The sequence below is a fragment of the Juglans regia genome, chromosome 1 (genome assembly GCF_001411555.2).
Source record: "Juglans regia cultivar Chandler chromosome 1, Walnut 2.0, whole genome shotgun sequence".
Lineage (NCBI taxonomy): Eukaryota > Viridiplantae > Streptophyta > Magnoliopsida > Fagales > Juglandaceae > Juglans > Juglans regia.
The window spans coordinates 22,842,853-22,853,872 of NC_049901.1; the positions used below are offsets into that span (position 1 = coordinate 22,842,853).

At 35.0% G+C, this 11,020-nt stretch overlaps 1 long non-coding RNA gene across 1 annotated transcript; it reads left to right on the forward strand.

Annotated features, from left to right (window-relative positions):
* The first annotated feature begins 473 nt into the window (after window positions 1-473).
* Window positions 474-11,020, forward strand: LOC108986640. Its single transcript, XR_001995395.2, has 3 exons — window positions 474-1,635; window positions 9,129-9,182; window positions 10,655-11,020. It is a non-coding gene; the product is annotated as an uncharacterized LOC108986640 (long non-coding RNA).

An 11,020-nucleotide genomic window follows, 5' to 3' on the forward strand; every position in this document is an offset into this window, starting at 1 on the left:
AGAAAAAATATAGTTTTTTTATATATATAAAAGCTTTTAATTTATTAAAGTTTTTTCATGAGGTCATATTGAATACCATAATACTAATGCATTGAATATTATCTATAATAAAAAAATCATATTAAATTGAAAAACTAAATTTTATATAAAAAAAATAAAACTAGAATAAACTAATTATCTTTTTAACTAAATGCATGTAAAACAAAAAAAAATCTAATGTTTTTCTTTTTTTTACTTAAGGCTAAAGATTTTTTCAAGTTCAAAATACGAAACCCGGGTTTGATATCTGGCCAGAACCGGGTAGGACCGGATTTTGTGAAACCAGCCCATGTGAAGCCATGGCTAGATTTTTCTCATTAGTGTTGTTGGCTGTGCGGTAGTGCTGAGGGCTGGGCCCGTGTGGGAGCCCAGTTGAGGAAAGAGCAAACAAGGCCCAGGACTTCCCACTAAACGGTGCCGCTTGTGCCGGGAACCTAAATTCTTTTTCTCTTCCTCGCTCACCCCTTCTGCGACGCACAGCCCCCTCCCCCTCACCTCTCTATCTTTCAGCCATCTTCCCTCTCCGCCGTAGCCGCGCCCCACACCACTGTCATCGGCGATGTCTCAGGCAGCCACCCGTAAGGCTTCGTCTCTCTCTCTCGGTCACCTTCTAACTCTTGCGAGATTCCCTGTCGCGGTGTTGTTCCAGCAATCACTCCGCTGCCACCTTCGTCGCTGTGATGCGCCGCCGCTGCTCATCACCGAACAACCTCAAGCCCCAGCAGATGCCGCTCTCTCTGTCATGCCCTTCTTACCGTAGGTCTGTCTCTCTCACTCTCCCTCTGTCTCGCATCCTCTCTTCCCTCAGTCTAGACGTCGCCGCCATCAACCACCGCATCGTGACCAACAACCACCGCAAGTCGCACCCCAACTCCCTTTCTATCTCACGGTACCCCCACTTCCCTCCCCTGTTTCGCATAGCGACCACGAGGAGCCCTAAACGACGCCTCCTCTTCTCCTTGCCGGTTTCTCTCTCTTCTTTGTGTTTTGCCGCTAGCTGCCGTGCCTGGCTACACGTCATTCTTCATGGTTCTTACTGCGTCATTCTCCACAATTCTGACTATAGTTGCCATGAAACTCAGCTGCATCGCCGTGCACTGACGCCTCAGTCTTTCGTCTTTCTGTGTTCCTCTCTTTCAGTCGTACCCTCTCCCTCCCTTAAAATCTCTCAATCTCTCTCTGTTGCTTCTGCCCGTGGGTTTAGAAATTCTACCTAGGTCCCCGCCGTGCGACGCCGAGGCCCGCCGCAGTTGGCCGCTCCCTCGTGGTCATCCGACCTCCCCCTCACATTCTCCTCTTTGTTCGGCCCCTTCTCCTCCCAGATTCACCCAACCCGAGTGTAGATCCCCTTTTTGGGGTTCCGCTCCGCCACCAACCGCCTCCCTCCGCCGCGAAACCTCCCACCTCCATCCTTTATCGCGACTGATCTGCCACCCATTAGAATTTTCCCAGTCGTAGGCCCTTTATTTCACCCAGATCCGTCCTTGCCACTGTGCTCCGCCCCTACAGCCGCCACAACATGACAGACGCACTCACTCACTTGCGGGATGCTTTAGTCAGCGCGCTCGATCCTCCAGAATTTTGGCCTTTCGCGTTGTAAGTAAATTCCCGACTCTTTGAATTACTAATGTGGAACACTGTCACTAAATTATGTATGCAGTATGGATGTAAATGAAAGTGGCCGGAGGCTGGTGGAGTGTTGGGATATAATAATGTTGTAGTTGATGAATGTCGGCCTTGGGCCGGGTGGAGTGATGGGAATGATATATATTTGTGTGTTATTTTACTGTAATATGCCGTGTCTTCCAATAACTATCTATCATACATATGCATTCTTAATGTCATTTACTTGCTATTATTTTATTAAATGTGCTATGTTTCTTGATTGTGCTGTGATACTAGAAAAATTGTGATTTTGGTGTTATAACAAAAATGAGAATTTTGTGGGTGCGTGTGTATCACGACCCCAAGTCAAGATGAGCCATTATCTTGGTGGAGTTCATTTGATCACTCAGGAGCATGTAAAATAGAGTGATGTCTCCTGGGCTGTTGCCAGGCGACAGCAGGCTTGATCGAGACCTATGTAATATTTCTAAATCTGTGGCGCCCTCAAAGTGCTGACTGCTCAAGTGACACACCCCAAGCACATTATGAAAGCAAGTGTGTGCAAGCAAGCAATGTATAATTGTGCAATTATAAAGCAACGGAAAAATAAAAAGTGCAGACTGAAATGCTACAGTACCAGAAATTAAATTAAATAAAAATTACATCACCCAACAAAATAAACCATAAGTCACCAAGACTCCCAAACACCGACATAAAATAATACAGTCATCCAACCAACTAAAAGGAAAACGCCAATCAACACTACATAAAAGGGAAAGGTACCTAGGTCTTCACTCATTAGGCGGAGTCGATTCTCAAAGTTTGCACCTATCCTCTGCATCAAAGTCTATAGTTCTGCGTAGTGTAACCGTAAGTGGGGACCTCACAACACGATTTCGCAATCTCAGCAAATAAATCCACAGATCAACAACCAAGAAATACAAACATTGAAAAAGACAACCACACACAGGACAAGCATAAAATGATTTTCCAAAATTTACTTTTTCCTTTCCCTTTACAAGAAAATTTACAGATAACTCATTCACACCAAAATTGCATTTTATAAACAAAAAATATTCATTTTATTACGGTGTGCACCATGGTCTCCCCTACGAACCATCCGCACACTCTGACTTCCTTTGTTACACCACTGGTAATGACTGCGTATGTGATTTTGTAATGAGCGAAGTCTAGTTTCGCCTCTGCATGTAAGAGACCTTAATGATTGTAATGAGTACATTGTACATTGTGTACGAAGAATATGTGCATCTTGCAATTGACGAATACACCCGTCGCTTCGCAGTTGGTGTTTTTTTTGGAAATGCTGAGTCAATATTTCCTCGTATTTTCTTTATTTTAGTTTTGTTAAAATTGTCGTGCTATAGAGATGATTATATGAAGTTTACATGGATGGTAACCCTAGGATCACTTGGAAGGGAAGTCTTAAGAATTTTTCACAGGCTTCTTATGTGGTATTAGATGTGGGACACTTTCAATAGCAATAACGATGATGATACATGATTTTTTTTTCTACTGTACAAGTAGAGTAATGCGTGCACCCTTATGATTATAAGGAGAGAAAGGAGGAAGTATACAAGAAAAAATACCTAAATACAAGCTAGGATATAGAATAGGCTAAAAGCAAATCATGAAGATTATCTTCATTCAATCAATACCAGAGCCTTATCCCAAATACACAAAGTACTATAAAAAACACTTTATCCAATCTCTCTATCTTCAAAGTACCATCCATTCCTTTCCAACCATAAGCATCAAATCAAATATGAAGGGATCATCTTCCATATGGAAACAATGCAATGACTCCCCATAAATCCTTGCCAACAGCAATAACAAATCCATCACTTGCTTAGGCAATGCCCAAGCAATACCCTTCCTACCAAAACTTTCATCCCACGAAGTCTTAGCCACCTCACAATGAAGAAATAGATGGTCAACAGATTCACCATCTTTCTTACACGAAACGCCAATCCACAACAAATAATCCACGCTTTCTCACAATATCCGTGGTAAATAAAATTTCGTTGTCAAAATTTTAAGGAACGCCAACAAGCAGAATTATGCAACCTTACTACACACCTTAGATCTCCAAATGCACTTCGAAGGGAATTTATTGACACAATGACAAGTTAACGCCTTATAAAAGGAACTAACCGAAAATATGAAATTTCCAATGTGAATCCACAGCAAACTATCCTCCCTTCCCTAAACAATCTTCATATTATTAAAACTTCAAAAAAAAAAAAAAAAGGACATTCACTTCCTAATCATGTACATCTCTAATAAAATTTACATTCCTTTGGAGATTGTTGTTTAAAAATGTAAAGGAATCATACCGATAAAAAAAGTAAAGGAATCAGCTTTGTAATCTCTTGCAATCTTAAAGAGGGAAGGATAAACATTCTTAAGAGCCCTGTATCCTCATACTAAATATCATGTCAAAAATTAATCTTTGTCCCATCACCCGCCTTGTATTTAAAATGATTGACACTTTGGCTCCAATCCATCCGAATAGACTTCCACAAACCCGCCCCATACACACTTCTAACTTCGTTAGAACACCTACTCCCCCACATCCTCCCATATTTAACATCAATAATATTTCTCCATAGCGCGTCATTGTTAATGTGATACCGCTATAGCTATTTCTCAAGTAGAGCTTTGTTGAAAAGCCTCAAATTTCGAACCCCCAATCCTCCATAAGAAAATGGTGAGCAAAATTTGTTCCAACTTGCCAAGAGAAACTCTTTCCTCCCCATTATTGCCCTAAGATTCCAAAAAATCCTCTCAATTCTATTGGCCGCCCATACAAGCCAAGGAAGAATAGAAAGGAAATACGTTAGAAGATTAGAAAACACATTTCTAATCAAAGTAATTCTTCCCCCTTTAGATAAATATATCATTTTCCAACTAGCCAACCTCTTCTCAATCTTCTCAATTTCCCTATTTCAAATCATCAAAGATTTATGAGGAGTGTCTAAAGGAAGACCAGATATCTCAAAGGTAATGATGAGACCTTAGAGCATTCTCATTGGTTCCTTTATCATATCCTTCAAAATACATCACCAAAACTCACTTTTTCTATTTTATATGCTGACTTTTACACTAGGCCATACATCAGTTTATCTATTTTTACTCTATATCATTTAAATATTCTTTTTTTAATATATTTTATTCATTTCAAATATTTTTTCTAACTATCAATGAATTTGCAAAGGAGAGAAAATAATTAAAAATGTTTTAGAGTTATGAATAGTATTCTATACTTCTAGAGGATTACTATAGGAAAATGTAAAATAAAGATCAAAATACAAAGTCCATTGGAAGGGTTTTTTTTATCAACTTTCTTTATATTTTACAGAAAAATGTATTTTACATAGGCCATTGTGAATGCTCTACAACCCAAGAGATTAGTCAAATCCAAAATATTCAATACAAAACCCACTGGAACTATCTCACATGTGCTTAAGCTACATATTTACATAATTTCATATGTTATTATATTTTGGAAAATTCTATAAACTACACTACAATCCCACATTTATCACCACTTTTATATTCTTTGGTAAACCAGAGGTTTGAGCCACATTTCCATACTCGTCAATTCTCATCCCGTTCTCCATGAGTTTTTTTTATCAATCAATAATTTTTTCCTTGTTCTTGGCTAAATCTTATAATTAAAATAACATGTTTAGTTACTCGTTCACTATTAAGATTTTATGATTCTTCATAAATGAGAAGAAAAAAAAATTAAAATTTTTAAAATTTCAATGAAAATTTCTATAAAAATTTTGACTATAGCACATGTCACAAAATAAAAGGTAAGAAAATATTTTGATTAACAAACAATGACTACCTTCTATTAATTTTACATACATTTATATCATTAATGGTTAAACCAAATCAATAATTCTTCCTCTTTAGGTGAGTTTGACTTTGTTTTTTTGGAAGAAAAACTTCTATTGTTATATATAACTAATCATAACATATAATATTTATGTAAATGTCAATCTACATTTATATGATACTTTGCCCAAATGGACAAATCTAGCTACTACATCAGTATTATTATGAAAGTTAGAAGTTAGTTATATTTATTTTTTTGTATTTCATAAATTTTTTATGCATGTTAATCGAACCAGCTACAGGTTGTTTGTTAATTATATCAAGAAGTTCTGATTCGTTTTGAAGATTTATCATTATTATATCAGCAATATATACAGCACTCTTTTTCTAGTAGAAAAGAAAATATTGAAATTAATTTTCTGTTGTATGTATACTTGAAAATATTATAGAGAAAAATAAATATATTTCAAATATATAATCTCTTCATTTTTGGATTGCAACGAAACTTAGTTTTTGAAAGGATAATCCTTCTTTTTAATTCCATTGCATTGAATATACTAAAATGCTCTCTTTAAATAATAGTCGTAAGGTAATGTCAGATTTGTTTTGCAGCAATCAATAAGCTCCTAGAAGGAAAGTTCTGATAGATCTTCTTTCGGATGCTTGATTTTCATTGTAGCAGAAATAATATTGACAACTACAATTGCTCAACAATAATCTGAAAAAAAAAAGAAGTTAATAATAAAATAGTTAAGATAATATGTTTACTATTTGTCAAAACATACATTAATAATTTCAAACAAAATGAATGAATAGTTAAGATGAAGTGAACAAACGACCAACTTGTGATCCCACTTGGATGCATATATATTACATATATATACATACTAATGAATTAAATTTTCAAAAGCACAATGCCATGTGTAATTTAGAAAAAATGTATTATTTTTTAAATTTCATATCAAATGTAATATTATATGATGTTTAAAATAAGTCATTTTTTCAAAATTACACGGTGATGCTTAAAATAGTAGTACTGATATGATGTAGTAGTATTTTTTACAAGCGGGCTCACAAGTTGGACAATTATATAATATTCTTTTTGTTTGAAGTTATTGCATGTTTTGTCAAACAGTAAACTTAAAGTCTTGACTATTTTATTATTAGCTTCTTTTTTTCAAATTGTTATTGGACAGTTGTAGTTGTTAATGCTATTATTGCTAGAATGGAAATTAAGCATCCGGAAGAAAATTTATTAGAATTTTCTATCCAGTAGCTCATTGATTGTTGCAAAGCAGATCAGATGCTACCTTACAACTATAATTTTAAGTGAGTATTTGAGTGGATTCAATGCAATAAAATTAAAAAGTAGAAGTATTATCCTTTCAAAGACGAAGTTTTCATGCAATTCAAAATTAAAGAAGAGATTATATATTCGAATTACATATATTTTTCTCTATAATATTTTTCGAACATACATGTAATAGAAAATTGATTTTAATATTTTTTCTTTTAGAAAATGAGTGTTGTGTATATTGCTGATATAATAAGGATAAATTTTCAAAATGAATCCAAACTTCTTAAGATGGCTAAGAAGCATCTTTTAGTTGTTTCAATTAACGTGCATAGAGAATTTATGAAATACATAGAAGTATAACTAATTTATAATTTTCATAACAATACTAATGTAGTTAGTAGGTAGGCTTCTCCATTTGGGCCGAGTATTTATATGAAAGTCGATTGATTTTTACATAACAAATATTACTTGTCGTGATTAGTTATATTTAACAATAGAAGTTTTTTTTCAAACAAAACAAATCCAAGCTCGCCTAAAGAGTCTAGGAAGTATTATAGATTTGGTTTGACCCTTAAATATATAAATGTATTTGGAATATATTCTTTGTTTGTTAGTCCTACTCTCCTAGCTTTTATCCTATACCATGTGTTATAGTCAAAATTCTCATAGAAAACTTCATTGATATTTGAACAATTTCATTTTTTTTTCCTTCCCATTATATGACATAATATTTGTGAAGGGCTACAAAATCCTAATAGCGAACAAATAGCTAAACATGTTTTAATTATAAGATTTGACCGAGAACAATGAAAGAATTATTTGTTGATAAAAAAACTCTTGGAGAATGGGTTGACGAATTTGCGGGTATGTAAAGTTGGCTCAAAACTCTAGTCTACTAGAGAATAGAAAGAACATAATTTATGGAATTGCAAGTCTAATAATGTTTTGAATGCACAATAATTTTGTGACATATGTAAGTGTTAACTTGTATGTGTTATATTCTCACTTCATTTTATTTGTAAGTGATTATTGTCCTACGCCGTAACCACTCCCTTTCCTTCCTTCTGGTATAACAATAATCCCCGTGCCGGAACCATGTTCAGTCAATCGCACAAGTGTTTACTACATACAATCACTTTTGCATATTTTTTGTGCACTTCACTGATGTGATTGAAATAGCAAGAGACGATTGCTCTCCCTATTTGTCCCATAAAACCTTTCATCTTGTATAACCCTCCACCATATCAACCACTCATGTCAAAATCCCTCTATTAAGATAAAGAAACTTTGATAGTTTCCTACGTTTTTCAGTAATGCAGAAAAGGTTTAACACCCTTCCTGAAGAAAGCAAACGTTTTGGCTTCCACCAATAATCTAGACGCATTACTCATCCTGCCACAGCCTCCAAACTGCAGAGATAAGTAGAAAGAAAAAATGAAAACCCAAAACGAAGATAAGAAAGGAAGAGAAATTAAGCTAGAAGATAAGAAACATTTATTTCCGGCGAGAAGCAGCGTTAAAAGTGAAGTGGAGACTCATGAGATAGTCCAAAATACTAACATAATTATCTAGAGAGAGAGAGCATAGAGCTTTGGCTTAGAAGACAAATTACAGACTAGGGCAGGAAGCATTTAAAAGTTGGATTTGAACTTTGGACTGTTTTTATTTTATGCATAAGTATTATTATAGATTGAAAAACAGCATTCACTGCCTAAAGACAAACTATTCAAATTTCAAACCAAGAAAAAGATTCCAAAAAGCTGTTCTCGTAAAAGATTTGATTTGAAGTATAGTTGATTCTAAGGAGTTATGATATTCTACATATTTATCCCCTTTCTTTCTTGTGTAAGTATCTTTTCCTATGATAATTTTGTTCTTCTTCAACTAATTATTTCTTTTTAGGGATCATTGTTGTCCCTTGTGGTAGTCAAGGTGAGAAGAACCTTCAGCTTGATGTCAAAGAAAGAAAAACATTACATAATCTAAACAGGAGAATTTGTTGGGCATTGACCTCGTGTGCATATGGGGGGGGGGGGGGTCTATGAATGTCTCCACAGCTAAATCTTGGCTTTTAGGTCTAGTTTTGGCTACCGGTTTGTGTTCCTATTATTTTATTTTCCTTTAAAAAATTACTGATATAACAAATCAGTAGTTCTGATGAGAAATTTTATTTGCTTTGGAATTATAAGATAAGAGAGTGAGCTGATAAAAAAAAATGAGTGATTGTTGTAACTTTGCTTTTTCTTGATTTTTCATAGGTATTTGCTGTTAGGATTCCATTTCTGTTTCTTATTTTTCATTATTTTGTTTTATTTTTGTCAAGTGGGTCCAGGAAACCGTGGCAAAAAATGGATTTGGGAAGGCCATCTCTTCGATGGTTAGTATTTTTGCATCTTGAATGGATATGGGATCTATATATTTATTTTCTTACCTCACGAATATTTGGTCTGGAGTTTTTTTACCTTAATTTCTATATTTTTTAGCAGTATTTCCTTTTCTTTTCTTTCCTTTCCTTTTTCCTAATCCTAATACAGTTTTTATTCCCAAATAATATTAGATCTCTTAGATCTCCTAACTATAGGGCCCAGAGATAAAGAGAGGTAGAGACACAAGGTGGGTTACGTAGCATTTAGGTTAGGTTTGGATAGTGAGTTGTGATGAAAGTTAAAAATTGAATAAAATATTGTTAGAACATTATTTTTTAATATTATTATTGTTTTGAAATTTGAAAATGTTGAATTGTTTATTGTACTTTATATGAGAATTTTTGAAAATTGTAATGATGAGATGGGTTGAGTGTTTCTCAATCCAAACCTAACCTTAGTGACTATTATATAGCTATTCTTCTGACTTTCTCAGGCAACATTAAATACCTAATAAATGATGTAGGACCCACTCTGGACAATCCAAATCCTCCTTAAACTTAAAACTATTGTTTCTTTTATATTTTGCTCTTTAAACTATCTAAATTAATATATTGCACCCTTGAATGGGAAAGGCTGACAAATATATAGTACTTTGATTTGCTTCTAACAGTTAATATGGATGGTAAATAAGTGATGTTACAATTTTGATGCGTCAATGCTAAAGGATGGTGAACAATTCAATAGCGTGTGATGAAACAAGTGAATAGTTTGTAAGGCAAGCATTGTCCTTGTCATTGTTAGTCTTAAGGTTTGAAAGGTGGTGATAGTATGCAAATTTAAACTGGGTAAAATTTTGTGCAGTTGAGTGAGTGGCAAGACGCCTTGTGTAATATTGGCTGCACTGGATTACATGCTACGATTAGGATTAAATGGTTTACTGCATTTTGAGTAGGCCTGTTCATTCGGGTTTCAGCCCAGGAACCTGGGCCATAAACCCAAGTTTACTGCATTAAATGGTTTACATGCTACGCAGTCTGTTTGCGGATTGAACACACAAGGAAATTAGGTGGCAGTTTTTTTATTTATTTGTAAGTGTGTGGGACTTGGATTTCAATTCTGCGTGTGGAAGTGATAATGTGAAAAAAATCCTGGTACCGAGTGTACCCGGGTATGAATACCAGAGGACCGGGCTGAGAAAAAACCCGGCCTGGATGAATAGTCTTAATTCTGAGTAGATTGAATTTGAAGGCTAATTTTGGGAAGAGAGAAGCAGCCAAAGCGGATGGGAGTTGTGGTTGTCTAGATGCCGCCTGTATATGCATCACTTGAAAACTGATTCTCGATTTTAAAAACTCGTACTGTTATCATCATCATTCATGAGATTTTTTGTCATTAATTTTACATTAGTGACCAATTGGTGGATATTTAGTGTTGTCTGTATGGTTTTATTGGCAGGCTATTAATATTTGAGCGTCATTTTCAGGTCATTTACTTGATGGAGCTTGAGAAGATATTTAGAGGTGACATTCTAATAAAAAACTCCTATATTTTCCTCCAACCACAATATGGAAGACATCTTCACCAAGCCACTTGGGACAGTCCAATTTACCAATTTGCATTGCAAGCTGGGCATCAACAATATTCACTACTCACCTTGAGGGGGAGTATTGATATAAGATTTATCTTCAAACTAAATAAGATAACTGCACCTGACAACCGGCGGCAACAACCGAAATTTGATTGGACTACCGCCACACTATTTGTTTTCAAAATTAAATTTCATTGATTTAACTTTTATCATGTGTAGTTTAGTATTAATGCTTGTAATTTATCATTCCAATTGAGAAAA